This window comes from Salmo salar, chromosome 08 (assembly GCF_965601325.2).
Source record: "Salmo salar chromosome 08, fSalSal1, whole genome shotgun sequence".
NCBI classification, from domain to species: Eukaryota; Metazoa; Chordata; class Actinopteri; order Salmoniformes; family Salmonidae; genus Salmo; species Salmo salar.
Genome location: NC_138298.1, coordinates 5,087,501 through 5,105,000, shown reverse-complemented (window position 1 = coordinate 5,105,000; position 17,500 = coordinate 5,087,501). Strand labels below are relative to the sequence as shown.

General features: G+C 42.3%; 39 non-coding genes across 39 annotated transcripts; all 39 read right to left on the bottom strand.

The window, feature by feature from the left end:
- Positions 1–4,170: 4,170 nt before the first annotated feature.
- Positions 4,171–4,289, bottom strand: LOC145881863 (5S ribosomal RNA). Its single transcript, XR_014393431.1, has one exon. It is a non-coding gene; the product is annotated as a 5S ribosomal RNA (ribosomal RNA).
- Positions 4,290–4,428: 139 nt separating this feature from the next.
- Positions 4,429–4,547, bottom strand: LOC145857128 (5S ribosomal RNA). The gene has a single exon (XR_014378021.1). It is a non-coding gene; the product is annotated as a 5S ribosomal RNA (ribosomal RNA).
- A 409-nt stretch (positions 4,548–4,956) lies between these two features.
- Positions 4,957–5,075, bottom strand: LOC145857127 (5S ribosomal RNA). The gene has a single exon (XR_014378020.1). It is a non-coding gene; the product is annotated as a 5S ribosomal RNA (ribosomal RNA).
- Positions 5,076–5,214: 139 nt separating this feature from the next.
- LOC145857126 (5S ribosomal RNA) lies at positions 5,215–5,333 on the bottom strand. The gene has a single exon (XR_014378019.1). It is a non-coding gene; the product is annotated as a 5S ribosomal RNA (ribosomal RNA).
- A 139-nt stretch (positions 5,334–5,472) lies between these two features.
- On the bottom strand, positions 5,473–5,591 carry LOC145857125 (5S ribosomal RNA). Its single transcript, XR_014378018.1, has one exon. It is a non-coding gene; the product is annotated as a 5S ribosomal RNA (ribosomal RNA).
- A 409-nt stretch (positions 5,592–6,000) lies between these two features.
- LOC145857124 (5S ribosomal RNA) lies at positions 6,001–6,119 on the bottom strand. Its single transcript, XR_014378017.1, has one exon. It is a non-coding gene; the product is annotated as a 5S ribosomal RNA (ribosomal RNA).
- A 139-nt stretch (positions 6,120–6,258) lies between these two features.
- On the bottom strand, positions 6,259–6,377 carry LOC145857122 (5S ribosomal RNA). Its single transcript, XR_014378015.1, has one exon. It is a non-coding gene; the product is annotated as a 5S ribosomal RNA (ribosomal RNA).
- A 139-nt stretch (positions 6,378–6,516) lies between these two features.
- On the bottom strand, positions 6,517–6,635 carry LOC145857121 (5S ribosomal RNA). Its single transcript, XR_014378014.1, has one exon. It is a non-coding gene; the product is annotated as a 5S ribosomal RNA (ribosomal RNA).
- A 139-nt stretch (positions 6,636–6,774) lies between these two features.
- LOC145886511 (5S ribosomal RNA) lies at positions 6,775–6,893 on the bottom strand. The gene has a single exon (XR_014398096.1). It is a non-coding gene; the product is annotated as a 5S ribosomal RNA (ribosomal RNA).
- A 409-nt stretch (positions 6,894–7,302) lies between these two features.
- LOC145881862 (5S ribosomal RNA) lies at positions 7,303–7,421 on the bottom strand. The gene has a single exon (XR_014393430.1). It is a non-coding gene; the product is annotated as a 5S ribosomal RNA (ribosomal RNA).
- Positions 7,422–7,560: 139 nt separating this feature from the next.
- Positions 7,561–7,679, bottom strand: LOC145857120 (5S ribosomal RNA). The gene has a single exon (XR_014378013.1). It is a non-coding gene; the product is annotated as a 5S ribosomal RNA (ribosomal RNA).
- A 139-nt stretch (positions 7,680–7,818) lies between these two features.
- Positions 7,819–7,937, bottom strand: LOC145857119 (5S ribosomal RNA). Its single transcript, XR_014378012.1, has one exon. It is a non-coding gene; the product is annotated as a 5S ribosomal RNA (ribosomal RNA).
- Positions 7,938–8,346: 409 nt separating this feature from the next.
- LOC145881861 (5S ribosomal RNA) lies at positions 8,347–8,465 on the bottom strand. Its single transcript, XR_014393429.1, has one exon. It is a non-coding gene; the product is annotated as a 5S ribosomal RNA (ribosomal RNA).
- Positions 8,466–8,604: 139 nt separating this feature from the next.
- LOC145857118 (5S ribosomal RNA) lies at positions 8,605–8,723 on the bottom strand. The gene has a single exon (XR_014378011.1). It is a non-coding gene; the product is annotated as a 5S ribosomal RNA (ribosomal RNA).
- Positions 8,724–9,132: 409 nt separating this feature from the next.
- On the bottom strand, positions 9,133–9,251 carry LOC145886209 (5S ribosomal RNA). Its single transcript, XR_014397793.1, has one exon. It is a non-coding gene; the product is annotated as a 5S ribosomal RNA (ribosomal RNA).
- Positions 9,252–9,390: 139 nt separating this feature from the next.
- Positions 9,391–9,509, bottom strand: LOC145857117 (5S ribosomal RNA). The gene has a single exon (XR_014378010.1). It is a non-coding gene; the product is annotated as a 5S ribosomal RNA (ribosomal RNA).
- Positions 9,510–9,648: 139 nt separating this feature from the next.
- Positions 9,649–9,767, bottom strand: LOC145857116 (5S ribosomal RNA). The gene has a single exon (XR_014378009.1). It is a non-coding gene; the product is annotated as a 5S ribosomal RNA (ribosomal RNA).
- A 139-nt stretch (positions 9,768–9,906) lies between these two features.
- On the bottom strand, positions 9,907–10,025 carry LOC145882163 (5S ribosomal RNA). Its single transcript, XR_014393730.1, has one exon. It is a non-coding gene; the product is annotated as a 5S ribosomal RNA (ribosomal RNA).
- Positions 10,026–10,434: 409 nt separating this feature from the next.
- LOC145881859 (5S ribosomal RNA) lies at positions 10,435–10,553 on the bottom strand. Its single transcript, XR_014393427.1, has one exon. It is a non-coding gene; the product is annotated as a 5S ribosomal RNA (ribosomal RNA).
- A 139-nt stretch (positions 10,554–10,692) lies between these two features.
- Positions 10,693–10,811, bottom strand: LOC145857115 (5S ribosomal RNA). Its single transcript, XR_014378008.1, has one exon. It is a non-coding gene; the product is annotated as a 5S ribosomal RNA (ribosomal RNA).
- Positions 10,812–10,950: 139 nt separating this feature from the next.
- On the bottom strand, positions 10,951–11,069 carry LOC145857114 (5S ribosomal RNA). Its single transcript, XR_014378007.1, has one exon. It is a non-coding gene; the product is annotated as a 5S ribosomal RNA (ribosomal RNA).
- Positions 11,070–11,208: 139 nt separating this feature from the next.
- On the bottom strand, positions 11,209–11,327 carry LOC145857548 (5S ribosomal RNA). Its single transcript, XR_014378447.1, has one exon. It is a non-coding gene; the product is annotated as a 5S ribosomal RNA (ribosomal RNA).
- Positions 11,328–11,736: 409 nt separating this feature from the next.
- Positions 11,737–11,855, bottom strand: LOC145881858 (5S ribosomal RNA). The gene has a single exon (XR_014393426.1). It is a non-coding gene; the product is annotated as a 5S ribosomal RNA (ribosomal RNA).
- Positions 11,856–11,994: 139 nt separating this feature from the next.
- Positions 11,995–12,113, bottom strand: LOC145882162 (5S ribosomal RNA). Its single transcript, XR_014393729.1, has one exon. It is a non-coding gene; the product is annotated as a 5S ribosomal RNA (ribosomal RNA).
- A 409-nt stretch (positions 12,114–12,522) lies between these two features.
- LOC145881857 (5S ribosomal RNA) lies at positions 12,523–12,641 on the bottom strand. Its single transcript, XR_014393425.1, has one exon. It is a non-coding gene; the product is annotated as a 5S ribosomal RNA (ribosomal RNA).
- Positions 12,642–12,780: 139 nt separating this feature from the next.
- Positions 12,781–12,899, bottom strand: LOC145857113 (5S ribosomal RNA). The gene has a single exon (XR_014378006.1). It is a non-coding gene; the product is annotated as a 5S ribosomal RNA (ribosomal RNA).
- A 409-nt stretch (positions 12,900–13,308) lies between these two features.
- Positions 13,309–13,427, bottom strand: LOC145857111 (5S ribosomal RNA). The gene has a single exon (XR_014378004.1). It is a non-coding gene; the product is annotated as a 5S ribosomal RNA (ribosomal RNA).
- Positions 13,428–13,566: 139 nt separating this feature from the next.
- LOC145857110 (5S ribosomal RNA) lies at positions 13,567–13,685 on the bottom strand. The gene has a single exon (XR_014378003.1). It is a non-coding gene; the product is annotated as a 5S ribosomal RNA (ribosomal RNA).
- A 139-nt stretch (positions 13,686–13,824) lies between these two features.
- LOC145857109 (5S ribosomal RNA) lies at positions 13,825–13,943 on the bottom strand. The gene has a single exon (XR_014378002.1). It is a non-coding gene; the product is annotated as a 5S ribosomal RNA (ribosomal RNA).
- Positions 13,944–14,082: 139 nt separating this feature from the next.
- On the bottom strand, positions 14,083–14,201 carry LOC145882161 (5S ribosomal RNA). The gene has a single exon (XR_014393728.1). It is a non-coding gene; the product is annotated as a 5S ribosomal RNA (ribosomal RNA).
- A 409-nt stretch (positions 14,202–14,610) lies between these two features.
- LOC145881856 (5S ribosomal RNA) lies at positions 14,611–14,729 on the bottom strand. Its single transcript, XR_014393424.1, has one exon. It is a non-coding gene; the product is annotated as a 5S ribosomal RNA (ribosomal RNA).
- Positions 14,730–14,868: 139 nt separating this feature from the next.
- LOC145857108 (5S ribosomal RNA) lies at positions 14,869–14,987 on the bottom strand. Its single transcript, XR_014378001.1, has one exon. It is a non-coding gene; the product is annotated as a 5S ribosomal RNA (ribosomal RNA).
- Positions 14,988–15,126: 139 nt separating this feature from the next.
- Positions 15,127–15,245, bottom strand: LOC145857107 (5S ribosomal RNA). Its single transcript, XR_014378000.1, has one exon. It is a non-coding gene; the product is annotated as a 5S ribosomal RNA (ribosomal RNA).
- A 409-nt stretch (positions 15,246–15,654) lies between these two features.
- On the bottom strand, positions 15,655–15,773 carry LOC145881855 (5S ribosomal RNA). The gene has a single exon (XR_014393423.1). It is a non-coding gene; the product is annotated as a 5S ribosomal RNA (ribosomal RNA).
- A 139-nt stretch (positions 15,774–15,912) lies between these two features.
- On the bottom strand, positions 15,913–16,031 carry LOC145857106 (5S ribosomal RNA). Its single transcript, XR_014377999.1, has one exon. It is a non-coding gene; the product is annotated as a 5S ribosomal RNA (ribosomal RNA).
- Positions 16,032–16,170: 139 nt separating this feature from the next.
- LOC145857105 (5S ribosomal RNA) lies at positions 16,171–16,289 on the bottom strand. Its single transcript, XR_014377998.1, has one exon. It is a non-coding gene; the product is annotated as a 5S ribosomal RNA (ribosomal RNA).
- A 139-nt stretch (positions 16,290–16,428) lies between these two features.
- On the bottom strand, positions 16,429–16,547 carry LOC145857547 (5S ribosomal RNA). The gene has a single exon (XR_014378446.1). It is a non-coding gene; the product is annotated as a 5S ribosomal RNA (ribosomal RNA).
- Positions 16,548–16,956: 409 nt separating this feature from the next.
- On the bottom strand, positions 16,957–17,075 carry LOC145881854 (5S ribosomal RNA). The gene has a single exon (XR_014393422.1). It is a non-coding gene; the product is annotated as a 5S ribosomal RNA (ribosomal RNA).
- Positions 17,076–17,214: 139 nt separating this feature from the next.
- On the bottom strand, positions 17,215–17,333 carry LOC145857104 (5S ribosomal RNA). The gene has a single exon (XR_014377997.1). It is a non-coding gene; the product is annotated as a 5S ribosomal RNA (ribosomal RNA).
- Between the last annotated feature and the right edge of the window lie 167 nt (positions 17,334–17,500).

Here is a 17,500-nt window from a genome sequence, read left to right as displayed (position 1 = left end):
TTTAACACTTCCCTCATCTCTGACTGTAATTGTGGTATCGTCTGCATATTGATGAATTAAACTAAAACCTCCTTGCGGAGTCTCTACACAATTTATAAAATGATCTTTTTTAAGGTATGCCGCTAAGGGTTCTACCGATAAAACAAACAATAAAGCTGATAAAGGGCACCCCTGTCTCACTGACCTCTCAAGAATAAAAGAATCTGTTAAAACCCCATTACATTTAACCCTACTTTTAGCCTTTCTATATAATAATTTTATCCATCTTATTATACCATTTCCAAACCCATACTTTTCCAGTACCCTAAACATAAAATCATGTTCCACCCTGTCAAAAGCTTTATTAAAATCTATACTTAAAACAATCCCCCCCATCTTGTCACTATTCATTTTATTTATCACATCTCTAAGTGTAGTTATGGTATCTGCTATATCTCTTCCAGGCACACTATAATTTTGTGTAGGTGCTATAATATCATTTAAAACCATCTTCATCCTATTTGCCAGTATCTTAGCTAAAATCTTATAATCTGAGTTTAATAAACTAATTGGCCTATAATTTTCTAGTTTCAGTTTGCTCCCCTTATTTTTATATAAAATCGATATCAGCCCTGTCACCATGGAATCTGAAACAGTATCATTGTCTTCCATATATTGATATACTTCTAATAAAATAGGTGCTAAAATACTTTCATACATTTTATAAAACTCTGCAATTAGTCCATCTACTCCAGGACTTTTATTTATTTGTAAACCCTTAATTGCATCTTTCACTTCATCCATTGTTATCTTCCTATCACACATTTGCTTATCTTCAACACCAATTTGCACATCCACACTACTTAAAATCTCTTTTACACACCCCTCATCCACCTCCCCTTTCTTAAATAAATCCTTATAAAAATTCTGTACAGTTTCTAATATTTCAACATAATCATTTACCACTTCACCCTTTACATTTTCAATCTCACTAATATATGATTTCGTCTGTTTAGTTTTTTCTAAACCAAGAAAAAACGAGGTACATTTCTCCCCTTCTAAAACATATTTTGCCCTACTTCTAATAATTGCACCCTTACACTTCTCTATTTCACATTTGCTCAATTTTGCTTTTAAATCTAAAAACCTTTCAATAGTATAATCAGGATCACTATCACATTTCTTCATTTCTTCATTCAATTTTGTTCTTAAATAATTTTCTGCTCTTATCATCCTACTCCTCTTCTTCCTTGCATATCTAATACTAAAAACTTTTATTTTTTCCTTAACATTTTCCCACCACTTGCACTTATCATTCCCTTTTTTCTTATCCTCCATTTCATCTTCTATCAAAGATTTAAGTTGTTTCCCGTATTCCTCATCACCTAGATACCCTGCATTCATACACCATATTCCCCCCCCTTTCCTTTCCTTATCTAACCCCACCGAAAATGTTAACCCAGCATGATCACTAAAAGTTGTAAAAATATATTTAATATCCTTCATAAAATTCCTTAACCCTTCATTTACTAAAACCAAATCTATCCGTGTCTGTTTCAATTCCCCTAAAACCACCTGCCTTCTAGAAAATTCTCTCTTATTCGGATTCTCCTCCCTCCATATATCAATTAAATTGTTTTCAACCATCATTTTCCTTAAAACCCCCCTAGATACATCACTTCTAAAAATAGCTCCCCTTGTCATATCTAGTCTATCCATTTTTACATTAAAATCCCCAACTAAAATACAGTTTCCCTTGCACCATTTCGCTAATTCTAAAATTAAATTCCTTCTCTCTGTTTCATTATTCGGCGCATAAATTTTTATAATCCTAAAAACCCTACTCATATATTCAAAATCTAAAATTAAAATCCTCCCATTATTATCATTATATATCTTCTTCACATTTTCTACTACATCCTTCCTTATTAAAATTGCAACCCCACATGAATTCCCCCTACCATTGTTTACATAAATAAAATCCCTCCATATTTTCTGAATTTCTAAAACACACATATTATCCCAGTGCGTCTCTTGAATACATAAAATATCAGAATTCTTTATGTGTACTATTCTATTAAATTTTCCTATTGTTCTCAACCCATTCGCATTTATCGACATTATTGTTACCATACTAATAAATAATAAAATTATAAAATATAATTTCATTATCCTCTACCTTTTATCCAGTTTCTTTCCTCTTCCACCCTTTCTCTCCCCCCCCTCCGCTGCTTTCCTCTTCCTGTATCCTCCTCTCATTCTTTCAAACTTTTCCCCATCATCCGAGTCCGATATCTCCTCCAAGTCCATTTCATCCAGCCAACTTTTCTTCTTTACACCCTCGTCCGTTGTGCTCCCCGTGTTCATCGCCGATTCTGGAATGTTCGTTGTGCTCCCCGTGTTCTCCGCCGTTTCTGGAATGTTCATCTCCGTCTCACGTGTAGTAGTCGTTGTGCTCCCCGTGTTCATACCCGTCTCTGTTATTGTCATTAAACTTAAGACCCTCTCCATTTCTTCACCCCCCGAGGTACTTGTTTGTGCTGTGCTTTCCCCCAAAACCCGTGAGTCCCCCGTGCTTCCCCCCAATCCACTTCCCCTCTCCTCCTGAAAACTCCACCTTCTTATTTCCGAATCCATACTGCTCCCAATTTCGTTAATCTTCTGGTCTTCTTTCTTCTCCCTTCTTCCTTCCTCCGTCTCTCCACCTTCCACCACGTCCTCTCCTCCATCTTCTTCTCCTTCTTGCGATGATACAACTGCTTCCTCGAATAGTACTTGACTCCCCTCTTCAGTCATAACTTCTCCACAGTTGCACTCCGCCAATCTCTTTCTGCATCTTCCACAAACATTCCTTTCCTTCTCTCCGACACACTCTCTCGCATAATGGCCTTGATTGCCGCACTTGAAACACTTGAATTCAGGGCAATCTTTAACTATGTGCCCAGGTTGTATGCACAATCGACAAACTCTGACCTGCTTGTCATGGATCACCCTGAAGTATTCAGCTCCTTCCAGCGTCTCAATTTTTGTGGAATATGGCAATGATTTTACTTTTTCCGTAAATTTAACTTTACAAAACCGTGTTCCGTCAACCACCTCCGTTCCAGGCCAAACTCTCCTCCTTATCTCCGAGACGGCCGTTACTCCCCAGCTACTCAGCTTGTCCAGTATAACTTTGTCTTCGATGTATACCGGGAGATTCATAAAAGACACCACCAATTCATTTACATTCACATCTCTCGCCATAATCCTGGTGTCCTTTATCCTTAAACCGTCCATTAGCCGTTCTTTACCTTTTCCGTTTTTCATCGTAATTTCATACTTCTTCTCGCCTTTCATTCGGCATCCCACCACCTCTCCACACATCTCCTTAATTGCTCGCAGTAATTCCATCGTCGTCATCTTTTCTTCTCCCACCAACTCAATTGCCACCGTGTATTCTTTTCCATATTTCATTCCTCCTTTTTCGTTTTCCTTCCGTTGCGCATTTTCGTTGTCTTTGTCCGTTCCGTTTGTCGTTGCCATGTTGTCCGTCATTGTAAATCAAAAATGAAAGCGAAAAAACCTCCCCCAGGCAGCAAAACTGCAGGGGGGGAAAACTAAACAAAACTAAAAACTATCCAAATAAAAAAACAATAAATTATATTGCAAAAACCAAAAAAAGAAACGAAAATAGCTCTCGAGCAAACACTCTCAAGCAAACACTCACAGCTCAATTACTCGCACCTGTCGTCACTTCTCCAATCAAGGATTAGCGCCCCCAGGCTGGTATGGCCGTAAGCGAGAAACAATCTCTTGCTACAACATATATAGTCAAAGTGAGTGTGATAAACAGACATTGCATTTTCAACAATTAGATAAGCAGCTTGAACTTTGTGTCACTGAAAAAGTAGAAGAAATTACAAACACTGTTCCCATCACTTTTTAGCACAGGTAGTTGGATAAAATACAAACTTTATTTCCTTTCATCATTTGAACAGGGCCAAGGAGCACAAAGCACACACAAGCTGCATTCAGCAACAATATTCTTGTTTGTCTCATAAATACAAGGCAGATGCTAATTGAAAACACAAGGAAATTTGATCCTATTAAAAAGGCAGGAAGCTGCATTTAGTCAATTCATCATTAAATGCTTACTACAAGGCAGTGTTGCTGATGAAATAGTGCAGGGGCACACCCTCGTGGACAAAATGCTTACAGCACCTGGTATTCCCAGGCGGTCTCCCATCCAAGTACTAACCAGGCCCGACCCTGCTTAGCTTCCGAGATCAGACGAGATCGGGGGTACCCAGGCTGGTATGGCCGTAAGCGAGAAACAATCTCTTGCTACAACATATATAGTCAAAGTGAATCTGATAAAACAGACAGTTAGTCAATTCATCATTAAATGCTTAATACAAGGCAGTGTTGCTGATGAAATAGTGCAAGAGCACACCCTCGTGGACAAAATGCTTACAGCACCTGGTATTCCCAGGCGGTCTCCCATCCAAGTACTAACCAGGCCCGACCCTGCTTAGCTTCCGAGATCAGACGAGATCGGGCGTACCCAGGCTGGTATGGCCGTAAGCGAGAAACAATCTCTTGCTACAACATATATAGTCAAAGTGAGTGTGATAAACAGACATTGCATTTTCACCAATTAGATAAGCAGCTTGAACTTTGTGTCACTGAAAAAGTAGAAGAAATTACAAACACTGTTCCCATCACTTTTTAGCACAGGTAGTTGGATAAAATACAAACTTTATTTCCTTTCATCATTTGAACAGGGCAAAGGAGCACAAAGCACACACAAGCTGCATTCAGCAACAATATTCTTGTTTGTCTTATAAATACAAGGCAGATGCTAATTGAAAACACAAGGAAATTTGATCCTATTAAAAAGGCAGGAAGCTGCATTTAGTCAATTCATCATTAAATGCTTACTACAAGGCAGTGTTGCTGATGAAATAGTGCAGGGGCACACCCTCGTGGACAAAATGCTTACAGCACCTGGTATTCCCAGGCGGTCTCCCATCCAAGTACTAACCAGGCCCGACCCTGCTTAGCTTCCGAGATCAGACGAGATCGGGCGTACCCAGGCTGGTATGGCCGTAAGCGAGAAACAATCTCTTGCTACAACATATATAGTCAAAGTGAATCTGATAAAACAGACATTTAGTCAATTCATCATTAAATGCTTAATACAAGGCAGTGTTGCTGATGAAATAGTGCAAGAGCACACCCTCGTGGACAAAATGCTTACAGCACCTGGTATTCCCAGGCGGTCTCCCATCCAAGTACTAACCAGGCCCGACCCTGCTTAGCTTCCGAGATCAGACGAGATCGGGCGTACCCAGGCTGGTATGGCCGTAAGCGAGAAACAATCTCTTGCTACAACATATATAGTCAAAGTGAATCTGATAAAACAGACATTTAGTCAATTCATCATTAAATGCTTAATACAAGGCAGTGTTGCTGATGAAATAGTGCAAGAGCACACCCTCGTGGACAAAATGCTTACAGCACCTGGTATTCCCAGGCGGTCTCCCATCCAAGTACTAACCAGGCCCGACCCTGCTTAGCTTCCGAGATCAGACGAGATCGGGCGTACCCAGGCTGGTATGGCCGTAAGCGAGAAACAATCTCTTGCTACAACATATATAGTCAAAGTGAGTGTGATAAACAGACATTGCATTTTCACCAATTAGATAAGCAGCTTGAACTTTGTGTCACTGAAAAAGTAGAAGAAATTACAAACACTGTTCCCATCACTTTTTAGCACAGGTAGTTGGATAAAATACAAACTTTATTTCCTTTCATCATTTGAACAGGGCAAAGGAGCACAAAGCACACACAAGCTGCATTCAGCAACAATATTCTTGTTTGTCTTATAAATACAAGGCAGATGCTAATTGAAAACACAAGGAAATTTGATCCTATTAAAAAGGCAGGAAGCTGCATTTAGTCAATTCATCATTAAATGCTTACTACAAGGCAGTGTTGCTGATGAAATAGTGCAGGGGCACACCCTCGTGGACAAAATGCTTACAGCACCTGGTATTCCCAGGCGGTCTCCCATCCAAGTACTAACCAGGCCCGACCCTGCTTAGCTTCCGAGATCAGACGAGATCGGGCGTACCCAGGCTGGTATGGCCGTAAGCGAGAAACAATCTCTTGCTACAACATATATAGTCAAAGTGAATCTGATAAAACAGACATTTAGTCAATTCATCATTAAATGCTTAATACAAGGCAGTGTTGCTGATGAAATAGTGCAAGAGCACACCCTCGTGGACAAAATGCTTACAGCACCTGGTATTCCCAGGCGGTCTCCCATCCAAGTACTAACCAGGCCCGACCCTGCTTAGCTTCCGAGATCAGACGAGATCGGGCGTACCCAGGCTGGTATGGCCGTAAGCGAGAAACAATCTCTTGCTACAACATATATAGTCAAAGTGAATCTGATAAAACAGACATTTAGTCAATTCATCATTAAATGCTTAATACAAGGCAGTGTTGCTGATGAAATAGTGCAAGAGCACACCCTCGTGGACAAAATGCTTACAGCACCTGGTATTCCCAGGCGGTCTCCCATCCAAGTACTAACCAGGCCCGACCCTGCTTAGCTTCCGAGATCAGACGAGATCGGGCGTACCCAGGCTGGTATGGCCGTAAGCGAGAAACAATCTCTTGCTACAACATATATAGTCAAAGTGAGTCTGATAAAACAGACATTTAGTCAATTCATCATTAAATGCTTAATACAAGGCAGTGTTGCTGATGAAATAGTGCAAGAGCACACCCTCGTGGACAAAATGCTCACAGCACCTGGTATTCCCAGGGGGTCTCCCATCCAAGTACTAACCAGGCCCGACCCTGCTTAGCTTCCGAGATCAGACAAGATCGGGCGTACCCAGGCTGGTATGGCCGTAAGCGAGAAACAATCTCTTGCTACAACATATATAGTCAAAGTGAGTGTGATAAACAGAGATTGCATTTTCACCAATTAGATAAGCAGCTTGAACTTTGTGTCACTGAAAAAGTAGAAGAAATTACAAACACTGTTCCCATCACTTTTTAGCACAGGTAGTTGGATAAAATACAAACTTTATTTCCTTTCATCATTTGAACAGGGCAAAGGAGCACAAAGCACACACAAGCTGCATTCAGCAACAATATTCTTGTTTGTCTTATAAATACAAGGCAGATGCTAATTGAAAACACAAGGAAATTTGATCCTATTAAAAAGGCAGGAAGCTGCATTTAGTCAATTCATCATTAAATGCTTACTACAAGGCAGTGTTGCTGATGAAATAGTGCAGGGGCACACCCTCGTGGACAAAATGCTTACAGCACCTGGTATTCCCAGGCGGTCTCCCATCCAAGTACTAACCAGGCCCGACCCTGCTTAGCTTCCGAGATCAGACGAGATCGGGGGTACCCAGGCTGGTATGGCCGTAAGCGAGAAACAATCTCTTGCTACAACATATATAGTCAAAGTGAATCTGATAAAACAGACATTTAGTCAATTCATCATTAAATGCTTAATACAAGGCAGTGTTGCTGATGAAATAGTGCAAGAGCACACCCTCGTGGACAAAATGCTTACAGCACCTGGTATTCCCAGGCGGTCTCCCATCCAAGTACTAACCAGGCCCGACCCTGCTTAGCTTCCGAGATCAGACGAGATCGGGCGTACCCAGGCTGGTATGGCCGTAAGCGAGAAACAATCTCTTGCTACAACATATATAGTCAAAGTGAATCTGATAAAACAGACATTTAGTCAATTCATCATTAAATGCTTAATACAAGGCAGTGTTGCTGATGAAATAGTGCAAGAGCACACCCTCGTGGACAAAATGCTTACAGCACCTGGTATTCCCAGGCGGTCTCCCATCCAAGTACTAACCAGGCCCGACCCTGCTTAGCTTCCGAGATCAGACGAGATCGGGCGTACCCAGGCTGGTATGGCCGTAAGCGAGAAACAATCTCTTGCTACAACATATATAGTCAAAGTGAGTGTGATAAACAGAGATTGCATTTTCACCAATTAGATAAGCAGCTTGAACTTTGTGTCACTGAAAAAGTAGAAGAAATTACAAACACTGTTCCCATCACTTTTTAGCACAGGTAGTTGGATAAAATACAAACTTTATTTCCTTTCATCATTTGAACAGGGCAAAGGAGCACAAAGCACACACAAGCTGCATTCAGCAACAATATTCTTGTTTGTCTTATAAATACAAGGCAGATGCTAATTGAAAACACAAGGAAATTTGATCCTATTAAAAAGGCAGGAAGCTGCATTTAGTCAATTCATCATTAAATGCTTACTACAAGGCAGTGTTGCTGATGAAATAGTGCAGGGGCACACCCTCGTGGACAAAATGCTTACAGCACCTGGTATTCCCAGGCGGTCTCCCATCCAAGTACTAACCAGGCCCGACCCTGCTTAGCTTCCGAGATCAGACGAGATCGGGGGTACCCAGGCTGGTATGGCCGTAAGCGAGAAACAATCTCTTGCTACAACATATATAGTCAAAGTGAATCTGATAAAACAGACATTTAGTCAATTCATCATTAAATGCTTAATACAAGGCAGTGTTGCTGATGAAATAGTGCAAGAGCACACCCTCGTGGACAAAATGCTTACAGCACCTGGTATTCCCAGGCGGTCTCCCATCCAAGTACTAACCAGGCCCGACCCTGCTTAGCTTCCGAGATCAGACGAGATCGGGCGTACCCAGGCTGGTATGGCCGTAAGCGAGAAACAATCTCTTGCTACAACATATATAGTCAAAGTGAGTGTGATAAACAGACATTGCATTTTCACCAATTAGATAAGCAGCTTGAACTTTGTGTCACTGAAAAAGTAGAAGAAATTACAAACACTGTTCCCATCACTTTTTAGCACAGGTAGTTGGATAAAATACAAACTTTATTTCCTTTCATCATTTGAACAGGGCAAAGGAGCACAAAGCACACACAAGCTGCATTCAGCAACAATATTCTTGTTTGTCTTATAAATACAAGGCAGATGCTAATTGAAAACACAAGGAAATTTGATCCTATTAAAAAGGCAGGAAGCTGCATTTAGTCAATTCATCATTAAATGCTTACTACAAGGCAGTGTTGCTGATGAAATAGTGCAGGGGCACACCCTCGTGGACAAAATGCTTACAGCACCTGGTATTCCCAGGCGGTCTCCCATCCAAGTACTAACCAGGCCCGACCCTGCTTAGCTTCCGAGATCAGACGAGATCGGGCGTACCCAGGCTGGTATGGCCTTAAGCGAGAAACAATCTCTTGCTACAACATATATAGTCAAAGTGAATCTGATAAAACAGACATTTAGTCAATTCATCATTAAATGCTTAATACAAGGCAGTGTTGCTGATGAAATAGTGCAAGAGCACACCCTCGTGGACAAAATGCTTACAGCACCTGGTATTCCCAGGCGGTCTCCCATCCAAGTACTAACCAGGCCCGACCCTGCTTAGCTTCCGAGATCAGACGAGATCGGGCGTACCCAGGCTGGTATGGCCGTAAGCGAGAAACAATCTCTTGCTACAACATATATAGTCAAAGTGAATCTGATAAAACAGACATTTAGTCAATTCATCATTAAATGCTTAATACAAGGCAGTGTTGCTGATGAAATAGTGCAAGAGCACACCCTCGTGGACAAAATGCTTACAGCACCTGGTATTCCCAGGCGGTCTCCCATCCAAGTACTAACCAGGCCCGACCCTGCTTAGCTTCCGAGATCAGACGAGATCGGGCGTACCCAGGCTGGTATGGCCGTAAGCGAGAAACAATCTCTTGCTACAACATATATAGTCAAAGTGAGTCTGATAAAACAGACATTTAGTCAATTCATCATTAAATGCTTAATACAAGGCAGTGTTGCTGATGAAATAGTGCAAGAGCACACCCTCGTGGACAAAATGCTCACAGCACCTGGTATTCCCAGGGGGTCTCCCATCCAAGTACTAACCAGGCCCGACCCTGCTTAGCTTCCGAGATCAGACGAGATCGGGCGTACCCAGGCTGGTATGGCCGTAAGCGAGAAACAATCTCTTGCTACAACATATATAGTCAAAGTGAGTGTGATAAACAGAGATTGCATTTTCACCAATTAGATAAGCAGCTTGAACTTTGTGTCACTGAAAAAGTAGAAGAAATTACAAACACTGTTCCCATCACTTTTTAGCACAGGTAGTTGGATAAAATACAAACTTTATTTCCTTTCATCATTTGAACAGGGCAAAGGAGCACAAAGCACACACAAGCTGCATTCAGCAACAATATTCTTGTTTGTCTTATAAATACAAGGCAGATGCTAATTGAAAACACAAGGAAATTTGATCCTATTAAAAAGGCAGGAAGCTGCATTTAGTCAATTCATCATTAAATGCTTACTACAAGGCAGTGTTGCTGATGAAATAGTGCAGGGGCACACCCTCGTGGACAAAATGCTTACAGCACCTGGTATTCCCAGGCGGTCTCCCATCCAAGTACTAACCAGGCCCGACCCTGCTTAGCTTCCGAGATCAGACGAGATCGGGGGTACCCAGGCTGGTATGGCCGTAAGCGAGAAACAATCTCTTGCTACAACATATATAGTCAAAGTGAATCTGATAAAACAGACATTTAGTCAATTCATCATTAAATGCTTAATACAAGGCAGTGTTGCTGATGAAATAGTGCAAGAGCACACCCTCGTGGACAAAATGCTTACAGCACCTGGTATTCCCAGGCGGTCTCCCATCCAAGTACTAACCAGGCCCGACCCTGCTTAGCTTCCGAGATCAGACGAGATCGGGCGTACCCAGGCTGGTATGGCCGTAAGCGAGAAACAATCTCTTGCTACAACATATATAGTCAAAGTGAATCTGATAAAACAGACATTTAGTCAATTCATCATTAAATGCTTAATACAAGGCAGTGTTGCTGATGAAATAGTGCAAGAGCACACCCTCGTGGACAAAATGCTTACAGCACCTGGTATTCCCAGGCGGTCTCCCATCCAAGTACTAACCAGGCCCGACCCTGCTTAGCTTCCGAGATCAGACGAGATCGGGCGTACCCAGGCTGGTATGGCCGTAAGCGAGAAACAATCTCTTGCTACAACATATATAGTCAAAGTGAGTCTGATAAAACAGATATTTAGTCAAATCATCATTAAATGCTTAATACAAGGCAGTGTTGCTGATGAAATAGTGCAAGAGCACACCCTCGTGGACAAAATGCTTACAGCACCTGGTATTCCCAGGGGGTCTCCCATCCAAGTACTAACCAGGCCCGACCCTGCTTAGCTTCCGAGATCAGACGAGATCGGGCGTACCCAGGCTGGTATGGCCGTAAGCGAGAAACAATCTCTTGCTACAACATATATAGTCAAAGTGAGTGTGATAAACAGAGATTGCATTTTCACCAATTAGATAAGCAGCTTGAACTTTGTGTCACTGAAAAAGTAGAAGAAATTACAAACACTGTTCCCATCACTTTTTAGCACAGGTAGTTGGATAAAATACAAACTTTATTTCCTTTCATCATTTGAACAGGGCAAAGGAGCACAAAGCACACACAAGCTGCATTCAGCAACAATATTCTTGTTTGTCTTATAAATACAAGGCAGATGCTAATTGAAAACACAAGGAAATTTGATCCTATTAAAAAGGCAGGAAGCTGCATTTAGTCAATTCATCATTAAATGCTTACTACAAGGCAGTGTTGCTGATGAAATAGTGCAGGGGCACACCCTCGTGGACAAAATGCTTACAGCACCTGGTATTCCCAGGCGGTCTCCCATCCAAGTACTAACCAGGCCCGACCCTGCTTAGCTTCCGAGATCAGACGAGATCGGGGGTACCCAGGCTGGTATGGCCGTAAGCGAGAAACAATCTCTTGCTACAACATATATAGTCAAAGTGAGTCTGATAAAACAGACATTTAGTCAATTCATCATTAAATGCTTAATACAAGGCAGTGTTGCTGATGAAATAGTGCAAGAGCACACCCTCGTGGACAAAATGCTCACAGCACCTGGTATTCCCAGGGGGTCTCCCATCCAAGTACTAACCAGGCCCGACCCTGCTTAGCTTCCGAGATCAGACGAGATCGGGCGTACCCAGGCTGGTATGGCCGTAAGCGAGAAACAATCTCTTGCTACAACATATATAGTCAAAGTGAGTGTGATAAACAGAGATTGCATTTTCACCAATTAGATAAGCAGCTTGAACTTTGTGTCACTGAAAAAGTAGAAGAAATTACAAACACTGTTCCCATCACTTTTTAGCACAGGTAGTTGGATAAAATACAAACTTTATTTCCTTTCATCATTTGAACAGGGCAAAGGAGCACAAAGCACACACAAGCTGCATTCAGCAACAATATTCTTGTTTGTCTTATAAATACAAGGCAGATGCTAATTGAAAACACAAGGAAATTTGATCCTATTAAAAAGGCAGGAAGCTGCATTTAGTCAATTCATCATTAAATGCTTACTACAAGGCAGTGTTGCTGATGAAATAGTGCAGGGGCACACCCTCGTGGACAAAATGCTTACAGCACCTGGTATTCCCAGGCGGTCTCCCATCCAAGTACTAACCAGGCCCGACCCTGCTTAGCTTCCGAGATCAGACGAGATCGGGGGTACCCAGGCTGGTATGGCCGTAAGCGAGAAACAATCTCTTGCTACAACATATATAGTCAAAGTGAATCTGATAAAACAGACATTTAGTCAATTCATCATTAAATGCTTAATACAAGGCAGTGTTGCTGATGAAATAGTGCAAGAGCACACCCTCGTGGACAAAATGCTTACAGCACCTGGTATTCCCAGGCGGTCTCCCATCCAAGTACTAACCAGGCCCGACCCTGCTTAGCTTCCGAGATCAGACGAGATCGGGCGTACCCAGGCTGGTATGGCCGTAAGCGAGAAACAATCTCTTGCTACAACATATATAGTCAAAGTGAGTGTGATAAACAGACATTGCATTTTCACCAATTAGATAAGCAGCTTGAACTTTGTGTCACTGAAAAAGTAGAAGAAATTACAAACACTGTTCCCATCACTTTTTAGCACAGGTAGTTGGATAAAATACAAACTTTATTTCCTTTCATCATTTGAACAGGGCAAAGGAGCACAAAGCACACACAAGCTGCATTCAGCAACAATATTCTTGTTTGTCTTATAAATACAAGGCAGATGCTAATTGAAAACACAAGGAAATTTGATCCTATTAAAAAGGCAGGAAGCTGCATTTAGTCAATTCATCATTAAATGCTTACTACAAGGCAGTGTTGCTGATGAAATAGTGCAGGGGCACACCCTCGTGGACAAAATGCTTACAGCACCTGGTATTCCCAGGCGGTCTCCCATCCAAGTACTAACCAGGCCCGACCCTGCTTAGCTTCCGAGATCAGACGAGATCGGGCGTACCCAGGCTGGTATGGCCGTAAGCGAGAAACAATCTCTTGCTACAACATATATAGTCAAAGTGAATCTGATAAAACAGACATTTAGTCAATTCATCATTAAATGCTTAATACAAGGCAGTGTTGCTGATGAAATAGTGCAAGAGCACACCCTCGTGGACAAAATGCTTACAGCACCTGGTATTCCCAGGCGGTCTCCCATCCAAGTACTAACCAGGCCCGACCCTGCTTAGCTTCCGAGATCAGACGAGATCGGGCGTACCCAGGCTGGTATGGCCGTAAGCGAGAAACAATCTCTTGCTACAACATATATAGTCAAAGTGAATCTGATAAAACAGACATTTAGTCAATTCATCATTAAATGCTTAATACAAGGCAGTGTTGCTGATGAAATAGTGCAAGAGCACACCCTCGTGGACAAAATGCTTACAGCACCTGGTATTCCCAGGCGGTCTCCCATCCAAGTACTAACCAGGCCCGACCCTGCTTAGCTTCCGAGATCAGACGAGATCGGGCGTACCCAGGCTGGTATGGCCGTAAGCGAGAAACAATCTCTTGCTACAACATATATAGTCAAAGTGAGTCTGATAAAACAGACATTTAGTCAATTCATCATTAAATGCTTAATACAAGGCAGTGTTGCTGATGAAATAGTGCAAGAGCACACCCTCGTGGACAAAATGCTCACAGCACCTGGTATTCCCAGGGGGTCTCCCATCCAAGTACTAACCAGGCCCGACCCTGCTTAGCTTCCGAGATCAGACGAGATCGGGCGTACCCAGGCTGGTATGGCCGTAAGCGAGAAACAATCTCTTGCTACAACATATATAGTCAAAGTGAGTGTGATAAACAGAGATTGCATTTTCACCAATTAGATAAGCAGCTTGAACTTTGTGTCACTGAAAAAGTAGAAGAAATTACAAACACTGTTCCCATCACTTTTTAGCACAGGTAGTTGGATAAAATACAAACTTTATTTCCTTTCATCATTTGAACAGGGCAAAGGAGCACAAAGCACACACAAGCTGCATTCAGCAACAATATTCTTGTTTGTCTTATAAATACAAGGCAGATGCTAATTGAAAACACAAGGAAATTTGATCCTATTAAAAAGGCAGGAAGCTGCATTTAGTCAATTCATCATTAAATGCTTACTACAAGGCAGTGTTGCTGATGAAATAGTGCAGGGGCACACCCTCGTGGACAAAATGCTTACAGCACCTGGTATTCCCAGGCGGTCTCCCATCCAAGTACTAACCAGGCCCGACCCTGCTTAGCTTCCGAGATCAGACGAGATCGGGGGTACCCAGGCTGGTATGGCCGTAAGCGAGAAACAATCTCTTGCTACAACATATATAGTCAAAGTGAATCTGATAAAACAGACATTTAGTCAATTCATCATTAAATGCTTAATACAAGGCAGTGTTGCTGATGAAATAGTGCAAGAGCACACCCTCGTGGACAAAATGCTTACAGCACCTGGTATTCCCAGGCGGTCTCCCATCCAAGTACTAACCAGGCCCGACCCTGCTTAGCTTCCGAGATCAGACGAGATCGGGCGTACCCAGGCTGGTATGGCCGTAAGCGAGAAACAATCTCTTGCTACAACATATATAGTCAAAGTGAATCTGATAAAACAGACATTTAGTCAATTCATCATTAAATGCTTAATACAAGGCAGTGTTGCTGATGAAATAGTGCAAGAGCACACCCTCGTGGACAAAATGCTTACAGCACCTGGTATTCCCAGGCGGTCTCCCATCCAAGTACTAACCAGGCCCGACCCTGCTTAGCTTCCGAGATCAGACGAGATCGGGCGTACCCAGGCTGGTATGGCCGTAAGCGAGAAACAATCTCTTGCTACAACATATATAGTCAAAGTGAGTGTGATAAACAGAGATTGCATTTTCACCAATTAGATAAGCAGCTTGAACTTTGTGTCACTGAAAAAGTAGAAGAAATTACAAACACTGTTCCCATCACTTTTTAGCACAGGTAGTTGGATAAAATACAAACTTTATTTCCTTTCATCATTTGAACAGGGCAAAGGAGCACAAAGCACACACAAGCTGCATTCAGCAACAATATTCTTGTTTGTCTTATAAATACAAGGCAGATGCTAATTGAAAACACAAGGAAATTTGATCCTATTAAAAAGGCAGGAAGCTGCATTTAGTCAATTCATCATTAAATGCTTACTACAAGGCAGTGTTGCTGATGAAATAGTGCAGGGGCACACCCTCGTGGACAAAATGCTTACAGCACCTGGTATTCCCAGGCGGTCTCCCATCCAAGTACTAACCAGGCCCGACCCTGCTTAGCTTCCGAGATCAGACGAGATCGGGGGTACCCAGGCTGGTATGGCCGTAAGCGAGAAACAATCTCTTGCTACAACATATATAGTCAAAGTGAATCTGATAAAACAGACATTTAGTCAATTCATCATTAAATGCTTAATACAAGGCAGTGTTGCTGATGAAATAGTGCAAGAGCACACCCTCGTGGACAAAATGCTTACAGCACCTGGTATTCCCAGGCGGTCTCCCATCCAAGTACTAACCAGGCCCGACCCTGCTTAGCTTCCGAGATCAGACGAGATCGGGCGTACCCAGGCTGGTATGGCCGTAAGCGAGAAACAATCTCTTGCTACAACATATATAGTCAAAGTGAATCTGATAAAACAGACATTTAGTCAATTCATCATTAAATGCTTAATACAAGGCAGTGTTGCTGATGAAATAGTGCAAGAGCACACCCTCGTGGACAAAATGCTTACAGCACCTGGTATTCCCAGGCGGTCTCCCATCCAAGTACTAACCAGGCCCGACCCTGCTTAGCTTCCGAGATCAGACGAGATCGGGCGTACCCAGGCTGGTATGGCCGTAAGCGAGAAACAATCTCTTGCTACAACATATATAGTCAAAGTGAGTCTGATAAAACAGATATTTAGTCAAATCATCATTAAATGCTTAATACAAGGCAGTGTTGCTGATGAAATAGTGCAAGAGCACACCCTCGTGGACAAAATGCTTACAGCACCTGGTATTCCCAGGGGGTCTCCCATCCAAGTACTAACCAGGCCCGACCCTGCTTAGCTTCCGAGATCAGACGAGATCGGGCGTACCCAGGCTGGTATGGCCGTAAGCGAGAAACAATCTCTTGCTACAACATATATAGTCAAAGTGAGTGTGATAAACAGAGATTGCATTTTCACCAATTAGATAAGCAGCTTGAACTTTGTGTCACTGAAAAAGTAGAAGAAATTACAAACACTGTTCCCATCACTTTTTAGCACAGGTAGTTGGATAAAATACAAACTTTATTTCCTTTCATCATTTGAACAGGGCAAAGGAGCACAAAGCACACACAAGCTGCATTCAGCAACAATATTCTTGTTTGTCTTATAAATACAAGGCAGATGCTAATTGAAAACACAAGGAAATTTGATCCTATTAAAAAGGCAGGAAGCTGCATTTAGTCAATTCATCATTAAATGCTTACTACAAGGCAGTGTTGCTGATGAAATAGTGCAGGGGCACACCCTCGTGGACAAAATGCTTACAGCACCTGGTATTCCCAGGCGGTCTCCCATCCAAGTACTAACCAGGCCCGACCCTGCTTAGCTTCCGAGATCAGACGAGATCGGGGGTACCCAGGCTGGTATGGCCGTAAGCGAGAAACAATCTCTTGCTACAACATATATAGTCAAAGTGAATCTGATAAAACAGACATTTAGTCAATTCATCATTAAATGCTTAATACAAGGCAGTGTTGCTGATGAAATAGTGCAAGAGCACACCCTCGTGGACAAAATGCTTACAGCACCTGGTATTCCCAGGCGGTCTCCCATCCAAGTACTAACCAGGCCCGACCCTGCTTAGCTTCCGAGATCAGACGAGATCGGGCGTACCCAGGCTGGTATGGCCGTAAGCGAGAAACAATCTCTTGCTACAACATATATAGTCAAAGTGAGTGTGATAAACAGACATTGCATTTTCACCAATTAGATAAGCAGCTTGAACTTTGTGTCACTGAAAAAGTAGAAGAAATTACAAACACTGTTCCCATCACTTTTTAGCACAGGTAGTTGGATAAAATA